The sequence below is a fragment of the Chrysochloris asiatica genome, unplaced genomic scaffold, assembly GCF_000296735.1.
Source record: "Chrysochloris asiatica unplaced genomic scaffold, ChrAsi1.0 scaffold00215, whole genome shotgun sequence".
In the NCBI taxonomy this organism is placed as follows: domain Eukaryota; kingdom Metazoa; phylum Chordata; class Mammalia; order Afrosoricida; family Chrysochloridae; genus Chrysochloris; species Chrysochloris asiatica.
The window spans coordinates 4565827-4580354 of NW_006408733.1; the positions used below are offsets into that span (position 1 = coordinate 4565827).

Here is a 14528-nt window from a genome sequence, read left to right on the forward strand (position 1 = left end):
TTGCTAACTGCAAGGTAGCCACTCCTCAGAAACCCGGTTCTGGTGGTGCTGGTGTGCTATAGTGTTGATTCTGATTCATAGTGACCCTGTGTATAGTTTCCAAGACTGTATTTCTTTTTTTTTTTTTAAAGACTGTGTATCTTTTTGGGAGCAGAAAGCCTCATCTTTTTCTGCGGAGCCACTGGCAGATTCATACTGCTGACCTTGTGGTTAGCTGCCAACTTATAACTCATTGTGTTACCAGGGATCCTTTGGATCTTTATGAGTGAGAACCCACTATGAGGGGCCCTTAACAACAGCATATGCTGAAAAGAATCTTTCGAAATGGACCAGAAATACCAATAGGCACACTACTTAGGGATCTGTTTGCTAAATGGCTCTAAGAAAACTTCTACTGAGTATTGTCAGGAATCTGCAGATCATGAAAGGAAAGAATGAGTACAACTTAGACAAAACTGACTTGTTAACTGCGAGAATGGATTAGAGAAGGATTTTTGTTGATAGGCAATCCCTGGGTTATGAACTAGATCTCTTCCTATGTGTGTCTTTACGTTGAGTGTATAAATAAGTTGGAAGAGGTATATATAGTTCTTAATTAGCTTTACTTTGTTGTTAGGTGTCATCGAGTCAGTTCTGACTCATAGTGACTTCAAGAAACACTGCCTAGTCCTATGCTAACCACAAAATCTTTGCTACACTTGAGGCCATTGGTGCTGCCACTGTACCAATTGTCTCGTTGGGGGGGTCTCCTCCTTTTGTAGGGATGTCCTTCTCCAGGGACTGATCCCTTGATAATATGCCCAAAGTATGAGAGACAAAGTCTGGCCATCTTTTCTTCTAAGGAACCTTCTGATGGTTTTTCCTCCAACACAGATTTATTTGTTCTTTGGAAGTCCATGGTGCTTTTAGTATTCTTCTCAAGCACTATAACTCAAATTCATCAATTCTCCTATAGTCTTCTTTATTCATTGTCCAACTTTCATACGCATATGAGACTATTGAAAATACCTTGGCTTGGGGTCAGTACGTCTTAGTCCTCAAAGGGACATCTTTGCTCTTGAATACTTTAAAGAGGTCTTGTGTGTCATTTGATTTCTTGACTATTGCTTCCATGAGTGTTCCTAGTGGATCCAAGCAAAATGAAGTGTTTGACGACTTCATTCTTCTCTCCATTTATCATGATGTTATTTATTGGTCCATTGGTGGGATCTTGCTGCAAGATAAAAGGAACCCTGGTGACATTATATGGGTTAAATTCTGGGTTGCTGGCACTGCAGGTTAATGCAGTAGACTGCAAGGTTGGTTTGAAAAGCAAGGTCAGAAGTTGCTCACCAGCATCTCTCTGGAAACCCTATACAATGTCATTATCAGTCGGAACCAATTCAATGGCACTTAACAGCAGCAACCGATCAAACTGATCAGCCACTCAGCATGATGAGACTGTCTGCACCATAGAGATTTATGGAAACCCTATATTGGGTTGCTATGAGTTGAAATCAACTTGATAGCAGTGAGCTTACTCCAAAAAAGGGCCTCCAGCCATTTCACTGATTTATAAAAGCTGCACATGCAACAAGTGAAAGTGATTGTGATGAAGAATTTGTTGTGAGTAGGGGTTGATTAACCAACAGATCTGTGTTGGAAGAAGTGCAGCCAGAGTGTTCCTTGGAGGCCAGGATGGCCAAACTTTGTCTCTCATACTTTGGATATATATTGTCAGGAGGGACCAGTCGCTGGAGAAAGATGTTTGGTAAGGTGGAGGGTCAGACAAAAAGAGAAAGGCCCCCAGTGAGATGGATTAGCAATATGGCAGCATCAGTGGGCTCAAGCGTGGCAACGATTGTGGGGTTGACCTAGGATCGGGCAGTGTTTCGTTCTGTTGTGCATAGTTCACTATGAGTTGGTACCGACTCAATGGCACCTAACAATAACAGGGGTTGATTGTTGTCCTGGTGTGACACTGTAGGATTAGCCCTGGATTGCTAACCACAGGATCAGCAGTTTAACCCCACCAGCAGCTCCTCAGAAACCCTCAACAGGGTCCCTGTGAATCAGAACTGACTCAAGGTCATTTAACAGCTACATTCACAAAGGGTTGTTTGGTTCAGTCCTTTCAAGATGAGCGCAAATTTACATAACATGTTATGGTGTGTATATTATTGTGCTGGACTGCAAAGACTGCTTGAACTGCAGTGTTGGTGGTTCAAGGTCATCAGCTGCTCCTACGAAACCTTATACAGGGTTGCTATGGGTTGGAACTGACTCAGCAGCCCTTAACAACAACAAAGAGGAAATAGAAGTTGTCTGGATGTTGGTAACTTAGCTACTGACTGTTTCTTGAAGTAAAAGTTTTCCCCCCAAAGGGTTATAGTTCAGACAGCTTAGAAAATGCAGTGTTAGAAGGTTTTGATTTCCTTTTAATTAATGTTACCAATTATGTAAAAAGCTGTGCTTTTGGCAAAATTTCTACATATTGACAATGTATCTGGGTAAGGATACTGTTGTTGTTAAGTGCTGTGGAGTCAGTTCCAACCCATGTTGTTGTTGGGTCAGTTCAGATCCATAGCAGCCCTGTATATGGTTTCTGAGGAGCAGCTGGTGAGCTTGAATAACCGACCTTGCAGTTCAAACGGACATTACATTGCAACCCACAGCACCACACCAGGACTGTAGGAAGCTGTATAGCAAATATATTAAAAGTATTTCTGAAAGTATCCAGTAGAGCATTGGTTGTATGACCACTATAAGGGCTCTTCAAAGAGCTGTAGTGGCATAATGATTTGGTTGCTTACCAAAAGATCACTGGTTTGAACCCAGTGGAGTAAAAACCTGATGATTTGCTTTCATAATACATAAGGTTCAACTATTGCTCTTTATTTTCAGTTTTCTAATAGGAATTGATGCTTTTGAGTTATGGTGTTAGAGGAGACTACTAAAAATGCCATGGGCTGCCAAAAGAACCAACAGATCCGTGTTGGAAGAAGTGCAGCCATAGTGCTCCTTGGAGGCCAGGATAGCCAAACTTAGTCTCTCATACTTTGGACATATTGTCAGGAGGGACCAGTTGCTGGAGAAAGATATCATGTTTGGTAAGGTGGAGGGTCAGAGAAAAAAAAGAGGAAGACCTCTAATAAGATAGATTGGCCAAGTGGCAGCATTGATGGACTCAAGCTTGGCAGTAGTAGTGAGGTTGGCCTAGGATTGGGCAGTTTCATTCTGCTGTGCATAAGGTGGCTATGAGTCAGTACTGACTCGATGGCACCTAACAACAACAGTAGGAATCATGGTGTGGCTCTTTTGGTTGGTTTGAACCATAAGGTCGGTGATTCAGACTCACCAGCCGCTCCTTGGAAACCTTACACAAGGTTGCTATGAGTCAGAACTGACTCAGCGGCACTTAACAACAGTAGCAACAACAATATGCGAATGAAAATTGGACAGTGAATAAGGAAGACTATAGATGAATTTATGCATTGAATTGTGGTGTTAGAGAATTCTAGAAGTACCATGAACTGCCAATAGAACAAACAAATCTGTGTTATAAAAACTCCTTCCAGAATGCTCCTTGGCGAAACAACTTCTTTCATACATTCAATATGTTACCAGGAGAAGGACATACAGCTTGATAAAGTGGAGGGTCAGCGAAAAGGAGGAAGTCCTCTAAGAAGATGAATTGACATAATGGCAGTAGCAATGGGCTTGAGCTTGGCAACAATTGTGAGAATGGCAGTGGACCAGGTCTGTTGTGCATAGGATCACTGAGTCAGAACCAACTTGACAACACCCTATGACAACAACATCGTTCTCTATGTGTTAGGAGCAAAAGAGATAGAAGGAAATCAAAAATTCAGAGAAGAAGCCATTCTACAAGTCTAATCATGATCTTGAGTCGTGGCCTTATCTGTACTAAGACTGGAAGAATTAGATGGTGCCTGGTAACCACTATCAACCATTCTGATCAGGGTCACACTAGATAGACCCTGATAGAAGAGTAAAATGTAGAATATAATTCAAAATCTAAATGTTAAGATTTGCTGAACCAGTTGAAACTAAATGGCTCCCTGGGACTGTCACCTTGATACTCTTTTTTATTTTATTTTTTATAATACTGTCACTGTATTACAGGTTTCATGATGACCTCAGCTGGCAGTAAACATTCCAGCTGAGGTCATCATGAAGCTGAGGTCATCATTGAATTCCCATATTATTTTGTTTTATTGCAGTGAAATTTATATACAATGAAATATATAGTGCTTAACAATGAGTTCTTATAAAGGTATGCATTCACATAACTGTTACCTCTTATCAGACTTTATATTTTAGCATCATTTAACACTTGAGAGAGTTCTGTCCAAGTCAATCACTGTCCCTCTAGGCAACTATTGTTCAAATTTTTATTACCATAGATTAGTTTTGCCTGTCTTTGAACATCTTATGAATGAAATTGTGTGTATGTCTATCTGTCTGACTTCTTTTACTCAGTATCATATTTTTGAAATTCATCTTTCTTTTTTTTTTTGAACTTGAATCACTTCAGTTTTTTTTCTTCTATTTAACTTTTTGTTGTGAGTTGTGTGAAGGTCATCAGCTGTACATTAAACAAATTATACACTTTGTTTCATCCCAATGATTACAGCACCCTTCCTGCAACAACAGTTATCCTACTTCTTCCTGTGGATTCACTTTTCCATCTTATATTTCATAAATGAAAAAACCAAAAATATTTGATGTGCACATGTTGTTGTTGTTAAGTGCCATCGGGTTGATTCCAGTTGATACAACCTTCCATAGGGTTTCCAAGGAGCGGCTGGTGAACTTGAACCACTGACCTTGTGGTTCAAACCAACCTTGCGGTCCAGTGCATCATTAACCACATTACCACAAGAGGACTCCAATGTACACATACAAAACAAAAAACATATGTGTTCATTTTGTTGTCATAAGGTCATATTCTGCAAGCCAGCCAAGAGCCCGCAGCTGCTCTGTCTCTTCATGCCATCACCTATGCTATCACCACTTTTCTACATAGAATATCATACTCTACTTGTGCTCTTCCTTCTTGATGGTCCTGGGTTCACAATTTCTCTAAAGCAAAAATATGCAGATAAGGGTCTGTGAAACTAGAATACTGGAAATGGAGCAACCAGAACACAATTATAAAGAAATGTTGATACACTGTCAAAATGTATATAATGTCACTGAAAAAATTTGTGTAAAAAACTGTCAAATGAGAACTTAATTTGTTGTGTAAACTTTCACCAAACCACCAGAAAATATTAAGGTTCACAATTTCTCTAAAGCAAAGATAAGCAGATAAGGAGGCTGTGAAACTAGAATACTGGAAATGGAACAAACCAGAACACAAAAAGAATGTTGACACACTGTAAAAAATGTATGCAATTTCACTGAAAAATTTGTGTGAAAACCATCAAATGAAAACTTAATTTGCTAGAAGTTCCTATGGAACAGTTCTACTCTGTCCTGTAGATGTTTGTGAATCCGAATTGACTCAAGGGCATGTAGCTGTAATAGTGTACTGTGAAGTCACTAGGTGGCACAAACAATTAAGCGCTCAACTACTAGTTGAAAGGTTGGTGGTTTAAAACCATTCACAGGCACCTCAGAAAACAAACCTGGAGATCTGTTCCTGGTCACAGCCATGAAAATCCTATGAAATATCTTTACTTAGCATATAGGGGTCCTGGAATTGTGCTGGCGAATATTAAAAACAGTAGCAGAGAATCCTTTACTGTATTTATTTTATTCCACTGTCAGCGATTCAGAGAAAGATAGGGGGACTTATTCTTCCTTTTAGACAGCAGTGTATATTTAGTCTTTTTTTTTTTTTTTTTAATTTGCATACTATCTCAGCTTTTTCTATTTTAGAGTGCTTCAGATAAAAAAAAATTCTCTAAGATACAAAAAATGTTTTAACTTTTTAACTCTTAATTATTAAGGAGCTATGGTAGCATAGTGATTACGAATTGGACTGCTAACCTCAAGGTCGGCAGTTCGAAACTGCCAACTGTTCCACAAGAGAAATATGAGGCTTTCTGCTCCTGTAAAGATTTACAGCTTCGAAAACCCTGTACAGGGTCACTGTGAGTCGGAACCGACTCCATGGTGCTTAACAACAACATCTTCATTATTATTTAGTACACCAAGTGGGTTAAGAGTTTGTTTAAATATTAAAAGGTTTGCCTGCATGTATTTTAAAATTATTTTCTACCTAGAGGGCACCCTGAAATTGTTGCCCTGAAAGACTTTTCAACATTTGAACTAAAACTATCCCCGAAGGATTACCTTGTAGTGAAATAACAGATTGGCACCCACAAAAAACAATATTATCCACAAATGCGATGCTTAGATGATTTTAAAAATGCTTTTTTCTTTTTATACTTAGTATAATTTGGGTGAAAGTTTACAGAGCAAATAATTTAGTTTTCCATTCAACAATTGATACACATTTGTTTTTTGACATAATTTGTTGTAATCCCCTGTATTACACTTCCCCCTTCCTTCCTGGGTTCTCCATTTCCATTTATCCTTCTTTCCCGCCCCTTCCTGGCTTCTGAGCTTTGTCTTCAGGCAAATACTGCTCTTTTAGTTTCTTAGGGTTGGTTATACTGAGGAATAGAATCCTCTCTAGTGTTACAGCTGTCCGTTGTTTGTAAGTTATTCCTCAGGGGTAGATTCAGTTTCAGGCTGGTAAGGGTATTTAAGGGCCACAGCCTCTCCAGGGTTCCACCAGTCTCTGTCAGACCAGTAAGAATGCTCTTTTTTATGAATTTGAATTTTGCTCTGTATTTTTTCCCTCCCTCTTTGACTCTCCCTCACCTATTGTGATCTCAATCAGATTGCAGTTGGTAGCTGAACACCATCTAGTTTTTCTGGTCCCTTTGTAGTGGCAGAGGCTGAGGTTTGCATGCTCCAATTGTCCTTTTGGACCAGTTGTTTCCTTGCATTTTTGCTTTTTTTCACTCTTCTTTGCTTTAGACAAGGATAGACCAATAGTTGAGTTTGAAATATTTTTGGATTTTTGTCATACTTTCCTTAGTATAAAGATGAGAATTATAATCTTAATGTGAATTTTTCCATAAGTAAAAAGTGCAGTTCTATAACATTAATTGAAGTCCTGGTGAGGTACGGTGGGATGAAGCATGGTTTGTTTGAACCACAAGGTTGGTGGTTCAGACTCAACCCAGCCGATCTTTGAAATGCATATCTTAAAAAAAAATTATGTTAAAAAAATTCATTGGAGTATTCCTCTCAGAACTTGCAACAAATTTAAATATCTTTGAATATTTTCAAATAGTTCAGAGCTCTGATATTAGAGCAGGGTGTATTTGATATTTAGAAACAGCAAAAAAAGTGATAAGCAATATTTGGTAAGTAGGATGCCGATCAAGTCAAGTAGAACAAGTCCAGCAGTTTTTCTCAACTCCTTTCTTTGTTAACTGTATGATTGCAGCAGTTTATCTGAACTCTCATTGATTCACTCTCATTGAAGGTGGTAATACTGGGTTTATACTGGTAATACTCTAACGGAGTGCATGGTTGTATACCCACCAGACACTCCTTGGAAACCCTACACTGTTGGCTTTGAGTCAGAACTGACTTAATGACACTTAACAATAAAAACAATTCCATACTTGCATTTGAAAAATAGCTCACAAAAGTAAATAACTAGGTCAAGATCAAGTGAAAACAAGTAAGCTAAGAAATCAGAACAAAAAGAAGATTGAGGATAGGGAAAATAAAGTTGACTTGAAGCCAGCACAGACGATAGTCAATAAGTATCAGCCCTACCACATCACCCTCCCCCCCCAAAGATTTTGTGAAGTACCTTGGACTAGCTCACTTTGACCCAGCCAGTTTCTTTGTTCAGCCTTACAAGATGAAGTGGTTGCAAAATCTATTTGAAGCTCACTGAATGATTTGCCTTAGTATGTATGATGAGTGGCCAGAAGCCAATTAAATGGTGAAAGATCATGTCTGCAATTAAAAAAAAAAGGGACTCCTCTTGTTTTAGAATTACTGAAATGAAAGCCTTCATACTGATTGTAAAACTTTAGGACATGGGAATCAAATAACACTAATGTTTACAGGTCCTGTTACTCTTAAATAAATTTCTGAGAATTTTGGTATATGTCATAATGATGCAAAATATCTGGCTAATAATTTCTAAACAATTTATATGATTATTGTTGTTGTTGTTGTTAAGTGCTGTCGAAGTGGTTCCTACTCACAGTGACCCTTTAGAGGATTTCCAGGGAGCAGCTGGTGAGTTTGAACCACTGAATTTGTGGTTCAAACAGACCTTGCCATCTAATGCTTTATGCCAAAGTGCCACATCAAGACTACATTTATATGATTGTTATTGTTGTTAAGTGCCATCGAGTCAGTTCTGACCCATAATGATCCTGTGTAAGATTTCTAAGGAGCAGTTGGTTGGTTTGAACCGCCTACCTGTGGTTCAAGGGACTTCAAAAGTGCTTGTGGAAATTTTTCATTATCATTTAATTTCATTTTTCCATGATGTTTTTGAGCCCCTTTCATACATATTTAGAATACAGTTTAAGTTTTTTCTTCCAATGTAGTGTATAATCATAAAAATGCTTTTAAATTGTGATGAAAAATACAAAATAATTTTCAGGCAAACAAAGTTGTTAGGTGCCGTCAAGTCGATACCGACTCATAGCGACTTTATGCACAGCGGAACGAAACACTGCTTGCCTGATCCTGGGCCAACCTCACTATTGTTGCCAGGCTTGAGTCCATCGATGCTGCCACTTTGCCAAGCCATCTTGTTAGAGGTCTTCCTCTTTTTCTCTGACCCTCCACCTTATCAAACATGATATCCTTCTCCAGCGACTGGTCCCTCCTGACAATATATCCCAAGTATGAGAGACGAAGTTTGGCCATCCTGGCCTCCAAGGAGCACTCTCGCTTGCACTTCTTCCAACATGGATCTGTTGATTCTTTTGGCAGCCCATGGCACTTTCAATATTCTCCTCCAACACCATAACTCAAAAAGCATCAATTCTTCTAAGGTCTTATTCACTGTCCAGCTTTCGCATACATATGAGGTCATTGAAAATACCATGGCTTGGGTCAGGCACACCTTAATCCTCAAGCTGACATCTTTGTTCTTCAACACTTTAAAAAGGTCTTGTGCAGCAGATTTGTCTAATGCAGTACATCATTTGAGTCAAACAATAGACAGGTCTATAAGGGGAACAGTAACGCTAATGAGGTGTGCAGTTCTTAGAATAATCAACCATTTGATATCAAAAGGGCAGCATTTACACATGGATAAAGTTCAGAAGTGTTAGGAAAGGAGGAGAAATGGGAACAAGAAGCACAGGGAGGACATTGGTTAAGTGATGTTACATTGTGGGGATTTAAATCAATGAGATGAATCAAAATGGGTATGAATTATTAAATGGAAAACTGATTTCTTCTGTACACCTTTATACAATTCACATTAAAAAGCTATCATGCACATGTGTGTGTCATGTGCTATTAAGTCATTTCCAACTCAGCAACCCTGTCAGTAGTTCAAACTCACCAGCTGCTCCTTAGAAACCCTATACAGGGTCACTATGAGTCAAAACTAACTCTGTGGCACTTAACAACAATATGGTGATGGTGATTATGTGCTGTGGAGTCGGTTCCAACTCATAACAACCCTGTACAGGGTTTCCGAAGCTTCTTAAATCTTTATGGGAGCAGAAAGGCACCTCTTTCTCCCATGGAACAACTGGTAGTTTCAAACTGCTGACCTTGCAGTTTGCAGCCCGATTTGTAACCACTATGCTACCAGAGCTCCTGTAACAACAATATGTGTATAACAAAACATTTACTGATTAAACTATTTTTACATGTATAGTTGTGACATTGACAATACTTATTCTGTTGTACAACCATTACGATGATTCATTTTTAACTTATTCAATCATCTTTCTTTTTCTTTCCAACCATCTTTAACAGAAACTTAGTGCCCCTTAGTCATTGACTCCTTTTTTGCCCTCCCTCACACTTACTAAGCTTTGGTATTTGTCTTTGCCTATTTGCAATAAGTGGGATCATACAATACTGACCTTTTGTGAATGACTTGTTTTTCCTAGCATAATGTTTTCAAGATTCATCCATGTTGTAGTATGTACCAAAAATTAAGTTCTCTTCATGACTGAGTAGAGTAATATTCCACTGTATCTGTGTACTACATTTTGTTGATCTGTTCATCTGTTTAGAGTCCTAGTGTGGCACTGTGGGTTAATGCACTGGACTGCAAGGTCAGTTTGAACCACAGGTTGGTGGTTCAGCTGCTCCTATACAGGGTCACTATGAGTCGGAACCAACTCCAGGGCACTTAACAACAATGACAACACTATTATTCTGTTCTGAACATTTAGATTATTTTTACCTTTTGTGAATAGTGCTGTAGTGAACATTAGTGTATAAGTGTCTATTATGTTCATGTGTTTTGTTCTTTGGATTATGTGTATCTATCACCAGCCTTTCTTTGGAAACCCTATAGAGTGTCACTATGAGTCAGAACTGACGCAAGGGCACTTAACAACAACAACATGGAGTTGTTCAAAATTGATTTGAGTCATAAATAATTGGGAGTCCCAATTGATCCATATGTATAAGCATTTGACTACTAATTTAAAGGTTGTTGGTTTGAACCCAACCAGAGAAGCATCTGGAGAAAGTACCTGCGGTTTGCTTCTTAAAGATCGCAGCCTTGAAAATCCTATGGGTTTCATTTCCCACCCTGTGACCACCAGGAATCATAACTATTTGACATCAGCTGTTTTTGGTTTTTAATGATTATTGATACTAAGCATCTTTTCAAGTGCATGTTGGTCATTTGCATTCTCTTTGGTTAAATTTCTTTTCAAATTGCTTGCACCTATTTTAATTTGGTGGTCGGCTTTTATTGTTGTTGTTGTTGTTTTAAGTTATAGAAGTAATTTTTATAACACATATTAATCACATATCAACCTAGTTAGATTCCAAAGACCAGGTCATTATGTGATAATGAAGGATACCATATCAGATAACAAAATGGATGGATGACTTCACTATTACACAACTACCTGATTATATCATCACATAATTTTCAGACCACTGAGTATCATGGCCCACCCAACTTGACACATAACCTTAACCACACCTCAGAATTCATTACTGCTAGACTTACATAGTTAAGGTGCAAAATAGTCAGATAGTAGTGTTTTTTTTTTTTTTTTGTCATAAATGCAAAATGTCAGATAATGAGATAGTTGCTTCTAAGTGAGGAATTCAATGTATATTAAACTCTTATCAGGTAGATGGTTACCAAAAATGTTCTCTAAATATGTAGGTTGTCTCTTTACTATGTTGGTAAATGTACCAAAGTTTTGAAATTTTGATGCCTCATTTATCTGCTTTGCCTTTTACTGCTCAATCTTTCAGTGTCATAGCTAAGAATCCATTGTTTAAAAATAGGTCCCAGATGAGGGAAAGGGTGCAGGGTTTGAAACATGGTGGATGATGTGGACCAGCAACCAACTACCAACACAGTAGAGGAGCCTCTAGATCTTATCTGGCTCAGCCTGGATGAGCACATTTATGTGAAAATACGAAATGACCAAGAGCTTCAAGGAAGGTTACATGCGTAGGATCAACATTTAAATATGATATTGAGAGATGTGTTAGAAACTGATGAAGAAACATATAAAGAGATTTACAAATCAGCAAAACGGAACATTCCGTTTTGTTCGGGAAGATGGTGTTGTACTGGTTGCCCCTCCACTGAGAGTTGGCTGAAACAATGAATGTGTCCTGTGTGAAAAAAAAGAGACTTTATACAACTGCATCTTTGAGACAGAATATATTCAAAAGAGAAACTTGTGTAAAATTAGATACTCAGAAATGACCAAGGATTCTTCCACTATTGAAATGAGTTGATTTGCAAGCTCATAGGCTAAGTGGGTTTTATTTTTCTCCAGCCTTTCCAATAAATGTAATCACAAAATAAAGAACTGTTTTTGCAAAAAAAAAGTAGGCCCCCAAACAGTGGTGGTGATGTGCAGTGGAGTCAGTTCCGACTCATAGCGACCCTGTACAGGGTTTTCTAGGCTGTAAATCTTTACGGGAGTAGAAAACCTCATCTTTCTCCCATGGAACAACTGGTAGTTTCAAACTGCTGACCTTGCAGTTCGCAGCCCGATTCCTAACCACTGTGCTACCAGAGCTCCTTCCCAAACAGTAGCCCTATCCTTTTTTGAAGTTTCATGGATTCATTTATCACATTTAGGTTCTTGATTCATTTTGAATTTATTTTTGTAAATGGTATGAGATATTTATCCAGCTTCATTCTGTCACCTATGGAAATTCAGTTTCCCCAACACCATTTATTAAGTCTTTCCTCTAATTGGAAATTAGCATACTTGCTAAATATCGATTAATCATAGATGTATGGGTTTATTTCTCAATTTTATTTTATTGGTACACATATCGATCATTATTCTAATATTAGGATGTTTTGACTACTGTCATTTTATCAGCAAGCATTAGTCCTCCTACTTTCTTTTGTGGGTTAATGCTACACACTGCAAAGCCATTTGAACTGCAAGGTTGGCGGTTCAAATTCACCAGCTGCTCCTCAAAAACCTTATACAGGGTCACTATGGATTGGAACTGACTCGACGACACTTAACAACAACAATTTTCTTTTCAAACTTGCTTTGGCTATTTGGGGCCCCTTACCGGAGTCCTGGTGTGGCACTGTGGGTTTATGCGCCAGACTGCAAAGCCATTTGAACTACAAAGTCGGTGGTTCAAGCTTCCCAGCTGCTCCTTAGAAATCCTATACAGGGTCGCTATGGGTCGGAACCGACTTGACAGGCATTTAACAAGAACTACAACCATTCCATAAACTTTCTGGAATTGGCTTTTCCATTTCTGAAAAGAAGGCTGTTTTTTTTATGGGGATTACATTTAATTTTTAGATAGCTTTCGGTAGTATTGATATTTTAACAATATTTAACATTCCAGTCAATGCATTTAGAATGTCTTTCTATTTTTCTTGGTCGTCTTTAATTTCTTTTAGTAATGTTTATAGTGTACAAGTCTTTCACCTACTTGGTTACATTTATTCCTAGATTCTTTATTCTTTTACATACTATTGTAAATGTAATTGTTTCCTTAATTTCCTTGTCAGCATGCCCTTTGCTGATGTATTGTGTGTTTACCTTGACCCTGCCTGCCACTTGACTGAATTCACATAGCTTTCTTGTGGGATCTTGGGATTTTCTGTATACAGAGTCAAGTCACCTATGTTAAAGAATATTTTTTGCTTCTTCCTTCTGCTTTGGATAATTTTGTTTGTTTCCTTTCTCTTACCTAATTGCTCTGCTAGTACAATGTTGTGGTACTGTTGGATAAGCACTCGACCATAAGGTCAGTTTGAACTACAAGGTTGCCAGTTCAAACTTGGTAGTTACTCCTCGGAAACCTTATACAGGGTCCTATGAGTTGGAACCCATTCAGTGGCACTTAACAACAACAACAGTACAATGTTGAATAGCATTGGTGAGAATAGATATACTTGTCTTGTTCCTGATGTTAAGAAGAAAGCTCTCAGTGTTTCTGTATGTTGTTGTTGTTGTTAAGTGCCGTCGAGTCGGTTTCGACCCATAGCGACCCTGAATAGGGTTTCCAAGGCTGTAAATCTTTACGGGAGCAGATCGCCTCATCTTTCTCCCGCGGAGCAGCTGGTAGTTTCGAACTGCTGACCTTCCGGTTCACAGCCCGATTCGTAACCACTACGCTACCAGAGCTCCTTTGTTTCTGTATAAAGTGTGATATTATCTGTGGCTTTTTTGTAAATGTTCTTTGTTATATTGAGATATTTTCCTTGCATACTCAATGCTTTTCTCATGAAAAGGTATTGGGTTTTCTCAAAGGCCTACTCCTCATCCATATGGTATATAAATCCCTGCTTCATCTGGCCCTAGTCTGCCTTTAAAGTCTCTGGTTGCATTATTGTTAGAAGATCCTTTTCGTTGGTATTCTTTTTCTCTGCCTTTCAATCTTTTACCAGCATCTTTTTACCTAATATAATTCTGTCCTTCGATATGTCAATTTGAATCTTACCTTATTCCTCATATCCAGAATGGCCTTCTACCTTGTACTGGCAAAGCCTTGCTTTGTGCCTACAATTCTACTTAAGAATAAGCAGGGATATCCAGAAAGTGGTCCCTTTAGGAGGGGCCATGGTGCTCTTGGGTAAGCACTTGACTGCTAGCCACAAAGTGAGCAATTCAAACACTGTGGGGCCTTGGAAACCCAACACAGGGTAGCTATGACTCAGAACTTGACTCATTGATATTTTTATTTTTTATTTTTTTTGTGTGAGCCTTGTTTTCTTGCGACACTCGCTTTATTGCAGTGGTCTAGACCCAAACCAACAATCATCTCCTGTAGCTTGCTTTAGGACGCCACTTTACTTTTTTTTTTTTTTTTTTAAGGTA

The 14528-nt window shown here is 38.5% G+C and overlaps 1 protein-coding gene and 1 pseudogene across 4 annotated transcripts in view; both read left to right on the top strand.

The window, feature by feature from the left end:
- RAPGEF6 (Rap guanine nucleotide exchange factor (GEF) 6) overlaps positions 1–14528 on the top strand; it is a 304075-nt gene that overhangs the window by 115810 nt on the left and 173737 nt on the right. The gene's annotated exons all lie outside the window — the stretch shown is intronic.
- Positions 11535–11820, top strand: LOC102824789 (annotated as a pseudogene).